General features: G+C 48.1%; 1 protein-coding gene across 1 annotated transcript in view; it reads right to left on the minus strand.

The window, feature by feature from the left end:
- The window catches only part of LOC119170229 (iripin-3), a 39,988-nt gene extending 26,469 nt beyond the window's left edge, over positions 1-13,519 (minus strand). The window contains exon 1 of the mRNA XM_075877988.1: positions 13,087-13,519. The gene's annotated coding sequence lies outside the window, so the exon portion shown is untranslated. The remainder of the gene's footprint in view (positions 1-13,086) is intronic.
- Positions 13,520-14,447: the final 928 nt, after the last annotated feature.

The raw sequence follows: 14,447 nt of genomic DNA on the forward strand, positions 1-14,447 counted from the left end.
TCCGCAGAGAAAGACCCCGCCTGAAGCTTTCTAAATTTTCCGTGTGGTTGGAAAGTAGAATCACCATGCTGTTGTCGAGACCAGTATAGGGCAATTCCAGTAGAGATCGAAGCTCCGATGGCGAGAAATCTGGTGTACCCTGCACTTACTGTTACCCGCGTGGTGTCAGCCTTGTGAAAACTATCGAAGCTCGTGTACAAAAAGTACTTTCTGATATTTGACATCTTAGACATTCTGCTCCACATCCCCTTAAACTATATGGCGTCGAGCAGACTAGTTTTGTGTCTTCAACCAACTGTGCATCGAACAACTTAGCGATCTTCCACCGCGTCATTTGGCGCACCAACTAGTTGACACAAGTCCCAGGTTTAAGGCCAGTGCCAGCGAAGTTGGCTTTGAGAACGTCGGCCCCGAATCCGTCCTCCAGTGCTTGCACGTATTCCGGCAGAGCGTTCAACTTGACGTCAAGGACAGTCGCGTTCGCGATCTCAAGCGTCCAGCTCGACGGTGCCAGTAGTCGACGAGATTCCTCTGCGTACTCGCTGACGACTTCGTCCTGCGCGATTCCCGTGTCGTTGTAGCCAAGAAAGTCCTAAAGTTCGTCATGTGTCGCGCTTTCTTCGCCAGTGTAAAGCGTGACAAGTGTGGAGGCTACGCTGTGTGGCGAATGAAAGACATTACCAGACTCCAAACTTGGCAAAATGAGGAGAAGCCGGAAAGCGAAGTCGTTATTTGCGGCTGTCATCCTCGCATCGTCCTGTGCCGATGCCACTCCGAAGGTGGTCCCGACTAGAAAAAGGACCGTAAGCTCCAATCTTGTACCTTTATGAAAAGAAAGAAAAAAACGCCTCCTTTTGCAGATTGCTTCAGCTGGGGCTAGGTATACATTACATGTTACTGTAAGGTATTGGTATTTAACTGCAGAAAATTGAACAGTGTATTGAAGACTCATGATTCCAGAACCACTGTCGATAACCAAGTTATCCTGATTGGCTACAGCTAAGTGGGGGGAGGAGGTAGGGAAGAAAAATAACTAGAAGAAAAAATAGGAGAGAGGGAGAGAACGAGTAATATGTGCTCACACAAATCAGTGTTCACAGCATCAGTTGTGTCGCCCGCGATCATCGATGCCAGCGTAGCTCTCTCCGATTGGCCCGCCGTCCGCCATCTCTTGACGCCGTATAGCTCTCGCCGTGTGGTGCCCGTCCTCCGACTTCTTCGACTGTGTCCGCCATTTTTCCTATCTCTTCTCTCCTCTTTCTTCACTCGTGTGCGGTGAGTGCTCCATCTTCTATATATGTTTTTCCTTATACGCTTCTTCATTTATCCTCTTACCCCATTCCCTACAAGAAGCTTAGCTGTGTCACCCGTGAGGCACATGGAAATGTGCTCCTTTTTTCTATCCTTGAAGGACCACTTACAACTTCACAGCACGCACCCAGACGTCCACCGTGATGGAACAGTGGTTATGGTGCTAGGCGCCTGGCCCGAAAAGTGCGGGTTCGATCACAGCCGCGGCACTCGCACTTCGTTGGTGACGATACGCCCGAGACACCTGTACTGCACGATATCAGTGCATATCGAAGAACACTATAAGGTTTCTGGATCCCTCCACCAAGGTGTGCCTCAGTCATGTCGTGGTTTTGCACATAAACACTCAGCTATAATTGCAGAAGGATGGATAGGTGGGCTAGTTGCAGTTCGTATGGACGCGATAACGTTAAAGCACCTGTTTCGTAAAAATTTCTCGATCAGTGATGCCACTTTTGGTTATGAGCGATAAACCAGCGTTGATCGTGAGCAAAAACTCGAAGTGCAAATAAATGTGGGATCGGGCCGGAGTGTGTTTGTACTTTGGTGTGAGGCTTGTGCTGGTCCAAGGAAAACTTTCAACTGAACAAACTATTTAATTACACACACAGCTCAGATATATAGGCACGTCTTCACGCGTCAGCATCTATGGCTTCATTCAAGCTCGTTGCACTAATCCCGGAAGCGGAAGCAAATTGTGGCCAACTGCTTGGCTGGTTCCCGCTAAGCGCGCTATGTGTCACTCGCATCAGCTTCACTTGCAGAATAGTATATGTCTCCGCCGAGAAGTGAAGGTAGGCTGTGTCTGCAGGTGTGTGTGCGCGCGTGTCCGTGTGGCTTATCACGTTCAACTCCTGAACGCGAAGCTTAAGGTTACCCAATTTTTTCGTTCAATGATCCCGGAGTGGGAGCCAAGGACGATAATTGAGGAAAAGGCCGCACAACTCAAAAAATTTCCAGAGGTATTATTATTATTATTATTATTATTATTATTATTATTATTATTATTATTATTATTATTATTATTATTATTATTATTATTATTATTATTATTAACACGACACCATAGCTAATGAACGAACGTGGGCGGATCGATCACTTTCCAGTTGAGCGCGACTTACCTGTGTGCTCTTTCAATGCCGCGTTGCTGCCACCCAGGAGCTGACACAATTAACATGTACAACCAGCCGATTTCACTTTTTTTCTCGCGTTTTGCGCATTTCATATTATACTGTCACGATGAGTCACAAATACTGGGGAATATATTGAACGACCGGGTAGCTAGCTCTAAGACGATGCGTCAGTCGTGACTGGCTCTCGAGCCGAGAAGAGACACGCAAATCTTCTTTTTTCCTCCAGATGGTAGAGCCGCTCTTGCAGTCGACCCACTACGTGTGGGTGGCATTATCCCCCCTTTCGAAAAGAAAAAAAGAGTCCCAAAAGGGGGAAAGAAAAGTACATAGCACCACCACGATGTTACAACATAGGCACGTGGAAAAAAAGAAATTGGAAATTCGGATAAAGTAAAAATAGAAATTAACGAGCGTGCCAATATAGGAAAAATCACTGAACGAAGAAGCAAGTTCACAAAAATAAATAAGTAACACAAAGAACGCTGTACGGCAAGAAAAAAGTTATGAACAACGCGCAATAAATGGTTTCATGCGCAACACATGAACGACATCCGACCTCGGTCGTGTCCTACTCCGTGCCTGCGATGTTGAGTCCGGAACCACTTCGTAGTTCACGTCACTGACGCGACGTAACACTTTATAAGGGCCAAAGTACCGGCTCAGTAACTTTTCACTAAGGCCACGGCGGCGGACGGGCGTCCATACCCAAACTTGGTCTCCGGGGTTGTAAAATACTTGACTGTGGCGGATGTTATAGCGCCGTGCGTCTGCCTGCTGTTGCTGGCCGATGTGTAGTCGCGCGAGCTGCCGGGCTTCCTCAGCACGCTCTGCGAATTCATCGGCGTCAGTTGCCAACTCGTCTTCGTCTTGACACGGTAGCATAGAGTCCAGCATGGTCTGCACTTCGCGGCCGTAGAGAAGCCGAAATGGCGTGAATCGCGTGGTCTCTTGCACGGCGGTATTATACGCGAAGGTAACGTAAGGTAAGATCCGGTCCCATGTTTTGTGCTGTACGTCGATGTACATTGAGATCATGTCTGCGATGGTCTTATTCAGTCGCTCGGTAAGTCCGTTGGTTTGCGGGTGGTACGCAGTTGTCTTTCGGTGTCTGGTGTTGCTCAGTTTGAAAACCTCGTCCATAAGCTGCGCCGTAAATGCCGTCCCTCTGTCCGTTATTATACTGGAAGGAGCACCGTGTCGTAACACGATGTGACGCATGAAAAATTGTGCTACCTCAGAAGCCGTGGCTCGTGGGATCGCCTGCGTCTCAGCGTAGCGTGTCAAATAGTCGGTCGCGACGATCACCCATTTGTTGCTGTCCGCAGATAGGGGGAATGGCCCGAGAATGTCCATGCCGACTTGGTCGAACGGCGTGCAGGGTGCTTCAATGGGCAGAAGCAAACCAGCTGGCTTAACAGATGGTTGCTTTCGGCGCTGACATTCCCGACAGCTCTTGACGTACTTCTTGACGCTTGCCGAAAGCCCTGGCCAATAGTACCTCTCGCTCACTCTGGCAAGTGTCCGTGAGTAGCCCAGATGACCGGATGTGGGTTCGTCATGGCAAGCGAAGAGGACGTCGTCTCGCATGTCTCGAGGAACCACCAGGAGGTAGGTACGGTTGTTCGAACGAGCGTTCTTCTTGTACAGCACACCCTCTCGAAGGCAGAATGACGGCAACGAGCGGGATAAATGACGTGGTATGATTGTGCCCTGGCCCTCTAAATGCTCGATGATCGGACGAATCTCTGCGTCATCCCGCTGCAGTTTACTCAAGTCTGATGAGCTAATGGCGCCCAGGAAGCCTTCGTCTTCCTCTGCTTCCTGACTGACGACATGAAGGGGTGCGCGTGACAGTGTGTCAGCGTCTTCATGCTTACGGCCGGACTTATGGACGATGGTGACGTCAAATTCCTGCAGCCGCAAGCTCCACCGTGCTAGCCGTCCTGAAGGGTCGCGCAGGCTTGCCAACCAGCAGAGGGCATGGTGGTCCGTCACTACCTTGAAGGGACGACCATAAAGGTACGGGCGAAACTTGGTGATTGCCCACACGACTGCGAGGCACTCTTTCTCCGTAGTGGAATAATTCGCCTCGGCACGGGATAGAGAGCGGCTGGCGTAGGCTATCACCCTTTCGATGTCGTCTTGACGCTGAACGAGCACTGCACCAAGCCCAACGTTACTAGCGTCAGTATGGACCTCCGTGTCAGCATCATCGTCGAAATGAGCGAGAACGGGTGCTGATTGCATGCGCTGTAGCAGTTCATCAAAAGCTGCTTGTTGCTCGTTTTCCCAGACAAATGGCGTGTCGTCCCTCGTGAGACGAGTCAGAGGTTCTGCTATTTGTGAAAAGCCATGAATGAACCGGCGATAGTAGGCGCACAAACCAAGGAAGCGCTGGACGGCTTTCTTATTGACAGGAGCTGGTAATTCGGCAACAGCGGCAAGCTTGTCTGGATCGGGCCGGACTCCTTCAGCGCTAACTACATGTCCAAGAAATTTCAGTTCTTGATAGCCGAAGTGGCACTTCTGTGGCTTTAAAGTGAGGTCCGCCGATCGGATAGCCTCCAGCACGCTGCGCAGGCGCTGTAGGTGCTGCTCGAACGTGGCAGAGAAGACCACCACATCATCAAGGTAGACAAGACAAGTCTGCCACTTGAGCCCTGTGAGGACAGTGTCCATCATTCGCTGGAAAGTTGCCGGCGCTGAACACAAGCCGAAAGGGAGTACTCGAAATTGGTATAGGCCATCTGGAGTCACGAAGGCTGTCTTTTCGCGGTCTCGCTGATCTACCTCGATTTGCCAGTACCCGCTTTTGAGATCGAGAGAAGTGAAATAATGGGCACGACGAAGTCTATCCAGCGAATCGTCGATACGCGGTAGCGGGTACACATCCTTTTTGGTAACGTTGTTAAGCTTTCGGTAATCGACGCAGAAGCGTAGCGATCCGTCCTTCTTTTTGACAAGCACGACTGGAGATGACCACGGGCTGTTGGATGGTTCGATAACGCCATCGTCAAGCATTTCGCGAATTTGCGTACGTATCGCTTCACGTTCTTTAGCCGACACGCGGTAGGGGTGCTGGTGTATTGGGCGTGCGTCCTCGTACGTGATGATCCTGTGCTGAGTGATGGACGTCTGGCGGATCTTTGAGCAACTTGCGAAGCAAGACCTGTACTCGAACAAGAGCGCTCGCAGCGCAGTCTGGTTATCGGTGGACAGATCAGGATTGATGTCAATGTTGCTCATTGATGTGTCTGCGTTATCCACTATTTCTGACGTGAGACAATTGGTTACGTTTGCTACTTCGTGGGCAAACGCTATCGAAGTGCCACGGAAAAGGTGTCGATGCTCGTTGCTAAAGTTGGTAACGAGCAATCCAGATCGGCCGTCGCGAACGTGTATTACACTTCTCGCTACACATATGCCTTGCTGCAGGAGGTGTTCTAAATTTGTCTCGGCCACCACATCGCCATCGCTCAAACCACAGCATGTTACGTCGACTAGAACACTGGCTCGGGGAGGAAGCGTCACGCTCTGTTCAGAAATACGGAGTACGTCGACACGCATTCCGTCATCCTGCACGTTGATTGCTCGCTGGGCTGAGAACGTGACACGGCGCTCTTTCAGATCAATGATAGCTCCATTTTCCTGTAGAAAATCAACTCCCAGAATGACGTCACGGGAGCATTCACGTAGAACAAGGCAGCTTGCTACGAATGTGTACCCTTGAATCTGTACTCTAGTTGTGCAGGCACCCAGTGGAGTTACGACATGGCCACCAGCTGTCCGAATCTGCGAGTTATGCCACGGCGTGATTACTTTCTTCAGCTGCGTTGTCAGTTTCCCGCTCAGTATGGAATAGTCTGCGCCGGTGTCCACTAACGCATTAACTACACAACCATCAATTGTTACTGCTATGTCGAGTGAAAGCCGGCTATCCTTTGCAGCAGCAGGTAATGTCGGACCAGTTTCTGTACGGTTCTGCGTCAATAGGAGGTCTTCAGCGCTTCGACGTTCAGCGACCCCGCCCCCAGAGGTCGCTTCGGCTAGTTTTCCCGGCGGGGGCTGGGAGATCGTGCGGTAGAATACCGCTGGGGCATTGATGAAAATCGCCTCGGTGATGGCGAGCGTGACTGGTGCCCGGCAGACGGTGGTGCATGCTGCTGGGAGAGGTAGTTTTGAATGTCGCGTGGTCTCTGACCGTAACGGGGGGGCGGCGAGTACGCAGAGAAGCCGCGAAGCCCAAGACGGCGATAAGGACACTGGCGGTACAAGTGATCAGCTTCTCCGCAGTGAAAGCATAGAGGCCGGTGATCGGGTGTGCGCCAGACATCAGACTTCCGAGGATACGAGTGCCGATCGTCGATGTACTGGACCGGTTGCACCGAACGGTGGGCAACAGAAGCACCACGGACAAAGGGCAGGGGCGGTGGCGTGTACGTGCCTTCGTAGTATGGTATGTGCTGCGCTGACTCGAGTGAAACTGCAGGGGCAGGATGAACGAACAGAGGCGGCGATGCAGCAGGGCGTTTCAAGGCTTCGGCGTAGGTTGTCTTACGGTGGTATTCAGCAGGAGCTGACGCAGCTGTATCAGGAGGCAAGGTGTCCCGGAGGGCCTGGTGCAGCTCATCTTTGATGACAGTTGCAATGGAGCTAACCGTAGGATGAGGTGCTACACCAGCCTTTTGCAACTCTTCACGTACGATATTACGGATCAGTTCACGTAAGGAGTCATTGCTGGTCCCAGCGGCGGCGAAAATGTCAGCAGTGGACATGCCATTGACTTGCCTGTCATATTGGTTTGATCGCTGCTGTAGCATTTTTTCCATTGTCACGGCTTCAGACAAGAACTCCGCGACCGTCTTCGGAGGACTTCGCACGAGGCCGGCGAAAAGCTGGTCCTTGACACCACGCATCAAGTGACGCAACTTCTTGTCCTCCGTCATTCTTGAATCTGCCCGTCGGAAGAGACGCGTCATGTCTTCGACGTACGCGGTCACAGTTTCATTTGGTGACTGGACGCGGGCAAGAATAGCTCGTTCAGCTCTTTCTTGGCGGTCAGCGCTGGCATATGTCTGCAGAAGTCTACGAGAGAATTCTGGCCACGTCGTCAGCTGCTCCTCTCGATTTTGATACCACGTGCGAGCTCCGTCTTCAAGATAGAAGTAAACACGACCCAGTTTCGCCGCATTGTCCCAATGATTCAAGTTGGCTACGCGCTCGAAGTCCGCCAACCAGTCCTCAACGTCTTCGCTCTCCGTACCATGGAACGTCGTCGGTGCCCGTGGGCTTTCCAACGTATATCGGTTCGACGACGTGCTTCCCGTGCCGGTTGGCAAGGTTTGTACCGAAGTGCTGGTCATGTTTGTTGACGTGGTGGGAGCAGTATCGTTGACTTCCGGAGGCAATCCCCTGATTCGGCGGCTGGTCCGATGCACGGGAGTATTGACTGGCACTGGACTCGTATTACGGCTTCCTGGGGGGGTCTGCAGCATCCGTGAGACTACCCAGCACCTTCCACCAGTTTGTCACGATGAGTCACAAATACTGGGGAATATATTGAACGACCGGGTAGCTAGCTCTAAGACGATGCGTCAGTCGTGACTGGCTCTCGAGCCGAGAATTTTTTTGTTTTGTTTTGTTTCCCTGGGAGGCTGGCTCATACCCACTCAGGGGGATTGGCCAAGAAAGTGTAGTGCAGTTTTTCTGTAATCATTTTAACAATGTTTAATGAATTGGTATTATAATGAGATTAATGTAAAAATAAAAACAACATAAAAAGAGCAAACGAAAAAAAAAAGAATCAATTTGAGCAATTTTGAGATTTGAGGTGTTATGATTAGCACTCAGCTGCGTTCACTTCACTCTGCCCTGGGGAGTAATAAATAATTTTTTTTGATTGAAGATCACAATGGTATACGCTTGGTTGCCTGAATATAATTGCAAACGGCATTGAAAACATCCCTGTGGCAATGTCCCAAAGCTGAGGCGCCAAAGCTTAGCGCCGTTTCCACCGTTAATCTAAGGCCTATTTTCCGAAATTGCATAACTAGTAACCTTTTTCTAAGTATCTCGTAGCGGCGACAATACAAAAAATAATGATCTAGTGATTCCATTTCTCCGCAGAATGCGCAGAGGGGTGATGTTGTCTGACCAGCTCTGTGTAGATACAGGTTTAGAGGGGGGACACGACATCGAAATTTAGTAATTAAGACTTCGAGCTTTCTGGACTGACTCCAGTGGTGTTGCCATGGAAACATGAGGTGGTTATAGTCTGTCCGTGTAATTACTTTTTCTATCGTATCCGTGGAGATTGCTGATTTTCGATATCTTATTGCCGTGATATATTCAACATCTGGCAGTATGGACAAAACTGGCCCATCAAGTGCGGCTCGTGCTAAGGAATCGGCCAATTCATTTAATCTTAATCCACAGTGTCCCGGAACCCATAGTAATCTCAGGAGTCTCAACTGCGGGGGTACTAATGTTTTGAATGTGCTTAGGATTCGAGAGTTCTCTGAAGCCGTCAGAGCTGCACAAACTGAAAGAGAATCCGTCATTATTACTGCGTTGTTTTGATTTGATGGAAGTTTTCGAAGAGCTAAAATAATCGCCAAGAGCTCCGCTTCAAAAACTGGAGTAAAATCAGGCAGTCTCACTGAAAAGGACCAGTCAAGCAAATCAGACGCAATGCCTACACCTGCCTTTTGATTATTTACGGAAGCATCTGTGGCTATTATATTTTTAGTTTTTGCATGCTCCAAGTAATCTAATAATATGTTATTTAAAAATTTGAGGGATTGTAATTTGGCGTTTTGGGGGAATATATCATCATACTCAATAATAACATGACAATTCGAGTCATTAGTCTCAATTACATTTCTAATGTTCACATTTATACTTTGTAGATTTTTTTGTACAAACATTATCTGAGGTGTGTGAAACCGTGGCCAATGAGCAAGAAAGAAGGCGTCTGGGTTTGCGATAAAAGCATATTGAGATCTTCTTGCCGGTAAGCTATAAAATTTTAAAAATGCTTGTACGGTCAAAATTCGAAATCGACAAAGTAGTGTAGGCAGGCGCGCTTCCTGGTACAGTACGTTGATAGCCACAAATCTAGGGAGTCCCAGACACATTCGCAGTGCTTCTCGCTCCAAGACAACTAGAGGTTTCGTTTTATAAGCAGGGCCACCCGAGAATAATATGCAGCCAAATTCCATGATGGGGCGCATGTACATCTTGTACAACGTTATCAAGGTGTGCCTCCGTAATCCATATTTCCGGTTACTTAGCTTGTGTAGTAAGCCTGAAGCCCGCTGTGCTTTGGTAGTTATATACTCTATGTGTGGACTCCAGTTAAGTTTCTCATTATAAATGATTCCCAAATATTTTATAGAGTCTACTTGCTGGATGGGTTCCTGTTTATATAGAATTGAAATTGAAATTGGTTCTGCAAGCGGAAATGCCATGAGCGCGCTTTTGTTGACATTTAACGATAACGAAATCGACTGCAACCAAATTTCTAACATGTTAATATATCTTTGTAATTTAAGTTGTAGTGAGTAAATATTACAGTCAGCAGCAAAGAGTGCGATGTCATCAGCATAAATGTAGACAGTAACTTCTTGATCTGTTGGAATTGTGCTCATTAAAGCATTAAATAATATTGGAGATAAGACTGCTCCTTGGGGAACTCCGCGCGTTTGTTTAAATCTAGATGATGAACATCCATCCTTGACGCAGTAGAATTCTCTTGATTTTAAGAATTCTGCCACCCACTCAATAAAATATTGTGGGAAGTTCAATCTCTCTAGCGTATTTAACAATATGAAGTGCTCCACACTGTCATACGCCTTGGCTATGTCAAGCGTTACTAAAGCAGCGTATTGCCTTCTTTTACGCGCGAGCTGTATTCGGCTCTCTAAATCAGCATGGGCACACCAAATTGAGAAATCACTACGAAAGCCGATTTGGTTCGGTTTTATTACTAAATTGTCTGTCATCCAGATACTTACTCGGCTATGAAGGACCCTCTCTACTAGTTTGACCATGTTAGATGTTAGAGAGATTGGTCTGATATTATCGACTGTTAATCCTCCACCCGGATTTTTTAGTATAGGAATCACCTTTGCTATTCTCCAATCCTGCGGCACCCATGAGTTTTTTAAGGAGTAGTTAATAACATTGGCGACGTCTCGAGGCGATAAATTGAACAGAATTTTAATCATGGCTACTGTGATCCCATCTGGGCCAGGAGATGCACAGGGTAAATGTTTAATCACGTTGGATACTTCAGTCTGTGTCACTTCTTCAAAGTCAGACCTTGCCGTAGACTTGTGCCAGTTGTTTTGCACTACTGAAGTGAATCTGCTTTCCAGACCTTTACCTATTGCCTCTAAGGTAGTGGTCATTTCTTGTGCCGACAGATTATCACAAGCTACATTAACTGGTGATGGCAAGATTTTCCGAGCTCTCATATATCGGAACAGTGCTTTCATATGTTTAGGCTTCGACAGGTATTCATAATGTCTTTTGTCATAATCTTGTTTAGCTTGAGCTACCGTTCTTTTAAAGCCCGCAGCAATGAATTTATAATCGGCCCAGTTTTGTGGGGATTGATTATGTAAGAGCTGCTTCCAAGCTGCCTTACGTCGTCGGTGCTCTCTTGTACATTCATCATTCCACCAACGGCTATATACTCTTTTTGTGGATTCAACAGTAAATTCGGCTCTTTTGTAGGATCTTTTCATGACTGCGTTTATTTTCTGTGCTTTTTTATCATCGCTCTCTTCCGAGTGAGTAGCCAGTGCTGACTTCAGGTCATTCCTAAATTTAGTGTAATTTACAAATACTCTTACATTTGAACAAGATGGAATTATCGGACAAGAAATTTCAAAACTTATCGGTAAGTGGTCACTGTTGGTGCCACAGTCCAGCGCTTTCCAAGAAGAAGTAGTAATGGCTGAACTGACAAAACTTAAATCTAAGGCCGACCTGTAGTGAGTACGAATAAATGTGGGGGTTCTCACGTTGAGGCACGTCAGGTCATTAGCCATTGTCCACTCCCACAAGCGTTTCCCACTAAGATCAGTTCTAAAACCCCAACTCGTGTGGTGAGAATTAAAGTCTCCAACTAAAACTTTGTCTTTGCACCATGATTTTGTAGCTAGATCCAAACTTCGTGTGTCTTGAACTCCATCCGGAAAATACATATTAACTAAAGTGAAAGGAGTGCAGTTGGGCAGTGTAATGTCTACTGCCAAAATTTCGCATTCTGGCGAAATATGTTTGTATGAGCATTTGACTTTCATACTAATTCTATTATTAATAAAGAAAGCTAGACCCCCACCTCTCGATGGACGGTCTAATCGAAAGGATTGGAAGTTATTTAAATGAAACAAATTATGTACAGATAGCCATGTCTCTTGTAATGCTATAATATCAGGAGCGAATTTAGAAGTCAAGTATACCAAATCCGTAGATGCAGAATGGATTGAACGGCAATTCCAATGGAGAATCTTAAGCGACCCTATGGTTTCGAAAGAGCTGCTTCCGCTATAGCTTTCTCTAGAATGCCTTCCTTCAAGAAATCCCTCTTCGAAAGGCTCTCCTTTTCTTTCAGATACTTTTTGTTCTTAGTTTGTTTCGGTGAGTTAGTTTTCTTTGACACAGGGGATCTAGATCTCTTCAGGGACCTAGGGTCCAAATCCATGTCATCGGAATCTATTGTATATGTAGCTTTGTCCTCACTTACACTCTGTATATCTACTGCAGAGGGTGCTGTAGACGGAAAATACGAGGGTGCGGTTTCAGATTCCTCATTTTGGCTGTGGACGCCTATTGCAGAGGCTCCTGCTGGCGGATAATACGATGGCGCAGTTTCAGATTCACCGTCAGCTATTGGTCGTGAACTCTCAAGATGTTGGGATACTAGGCCTGGCTCTCCCGTTGTACCAAATATGCGAGTCATCTGGTTAGCCAAAATTTGAGATAGAGAATCGCAAAGGTTAGAAGTCAGTCGTTCCATGGCTTTTTCTAGAGCCTTTTCTATGGCCTCCGCTATATTCAGGGAAATCGACCCATTTATTTCCGAGAGATGTCGTGCTGCAACACTGGCATACCCCTGAGTTCTAGTCTGTATTTCCGCTAAGGCTTCTCGTCGAGAACAGCGCCTACGCCCTATAATTTCAAGAATTTGCATTTCTCGAGCCTTTGCTGAACAATCAGGATTATCTGCACAGTGTTGTTTGTTGCAGAGACAACATTTCTCTTCTTTAGCTTTGCAGTAATTTGTTTCGTGGTTGTCACCACACACTCGGCATCTGAGTTCTGACCTGCATCCTTTAATAGTGTGACCGTATCGCCAGCACTTCGTACACTGGAGTGGTCGCGGTGATAGCGGTTCCACTCTGTATATTAGTGGCCATGCCTTGATTTCGCTTGGGAGATTCGCTCCAGCAAAGGTTACAATTACCGACTCAGTCGGCGTCTTCTGCTTCTCTACTAGTCGTGCACACCTATAAACGGAAATAGCACCAGTCACGGCAAACATCTCTAATACCTCAGACGGAGTCAAGTTAACATCGACACCGCGAACAATACCTTTCACACATGCCAGATGCGGGGGAATAAAGGCGCTTACCGGATTGGTCGCGAAACTCGAGCACTTCAATAGGTCTTGGACACAGAGCTGATCAGATGAAAAGCATAGAATACCACCTCTGCCGAACTGGCGGACCTCTGTGATGCTGTGGAAGTGAGACGTCGCAGCTCTAAGCTCCGCCTGAATCACTTTCGGATTCTTCATCCTAATGAAGCCTTCATTGCTAGGGACGAGGGCCACAGGAACTGCGGGAATGCCGTTGCGTAGAAACTGATCCGAGAAGAGAAGAAACTGAGCCGAGAAGAGACACGCAAATCTTCTTTTTTCCTCCAGATGGTAGAGCCGCTCTTGCAGTCGACCCACTACGTGTGGGTGGCAATACGTCGAGAGAAATGTGCCACTTTGAAGCTCTTCGCTCCTCTAGAAAGAGACTCTGCTAGAAAGCATGTGATACAGACGAACAATGTGAAAGGCGGCAAAGGAGGGGAGCGTGTTGTTGACCGTGTTTCGCGAGGACGCTGTATGCAAGACGCGTCGCGTTGCGGATCCCGTCTTTCCTTCCCGGGGCGAGAGCGGGAATGACGTGGCTGCTGCTTCGGGCGCGACCCGCACGTGTCGTCGGGCGCGCCCTTGGTAGCGTCGCGACGATTGACGCTTTCCTTGCGCGCTGTATACATGGACAGTATTGCAAGCACTTCGGTGCCACCAAGGAGGTCTAAAAAAAATTAGACCTGCCTGGGAAGCAAGTAGCCTTAGTCGTTAATAGCGCTTGCACGTCTCAAGTCGAATAACCTTAACGTGTTAAAAAAATCTCCCGCTTAACGTAACGACGCGTATAGATGCGAAGCAGCGGGCGCTATTGGCGTTGACGCTGGCGCTCATCGCGGCGTTGCGCCGGAGAGAAACCTGTGTAGGCTCAAGGCACTGTTACGACCGTCATGATTATTGAAGTTTTCGGCCTTTGTGAACGGGAAGAAAATATTTCGACGCATTCCAAGCAAGGGTGTGCCTTCAAGACAGATTAATTTCCTTTCGGCAAAACTTAAACGAGGGGTTCGGGACTGGTTCGCGCAAAGAAAACGCACGAGCCAAGAGAGGCTATTGTGTTTGCTGCGAGCAAGGCTTTCGAGGCAGACAAGGAGGCAGCTGGGCCATTTTCGAGGTCACCGAGGATCTGGAAAAGTTGGAACCAGCATGATATTTGCCGTTCAGGCTGAAAGCTAAAGCCAAACTGGTTGTGGCTGCATCTTGCGGGGAGAAGCGGAGCCCCGGGATATGCGCAGCTAATGGTGCATTCAGACGACGGACCGAATCCGGATTTGTCATGGACGCGGACGGCTAATCCGCGGATGATCCGCCTGCAGGCGCATCCACACGGCGGACGGTGTCCTAGGAGAAAA

Source organism: Rhipicephalus microplus, chromosome 2 (genome assembly GCF_043290135.1).
Source record: "Rhipicephalus microplus isolate Deutch F79 chromosome 2, USDA_Rmic, whole genome shotgun sequence".
NCBI classification, from domain to species: domain Eukaryota; kingdom Metazoa; phylum Arthropoda; class Arachnida; order Ixodida; family Ixodidae; genus Rhipicephalus; species Rhipicephalus microplus.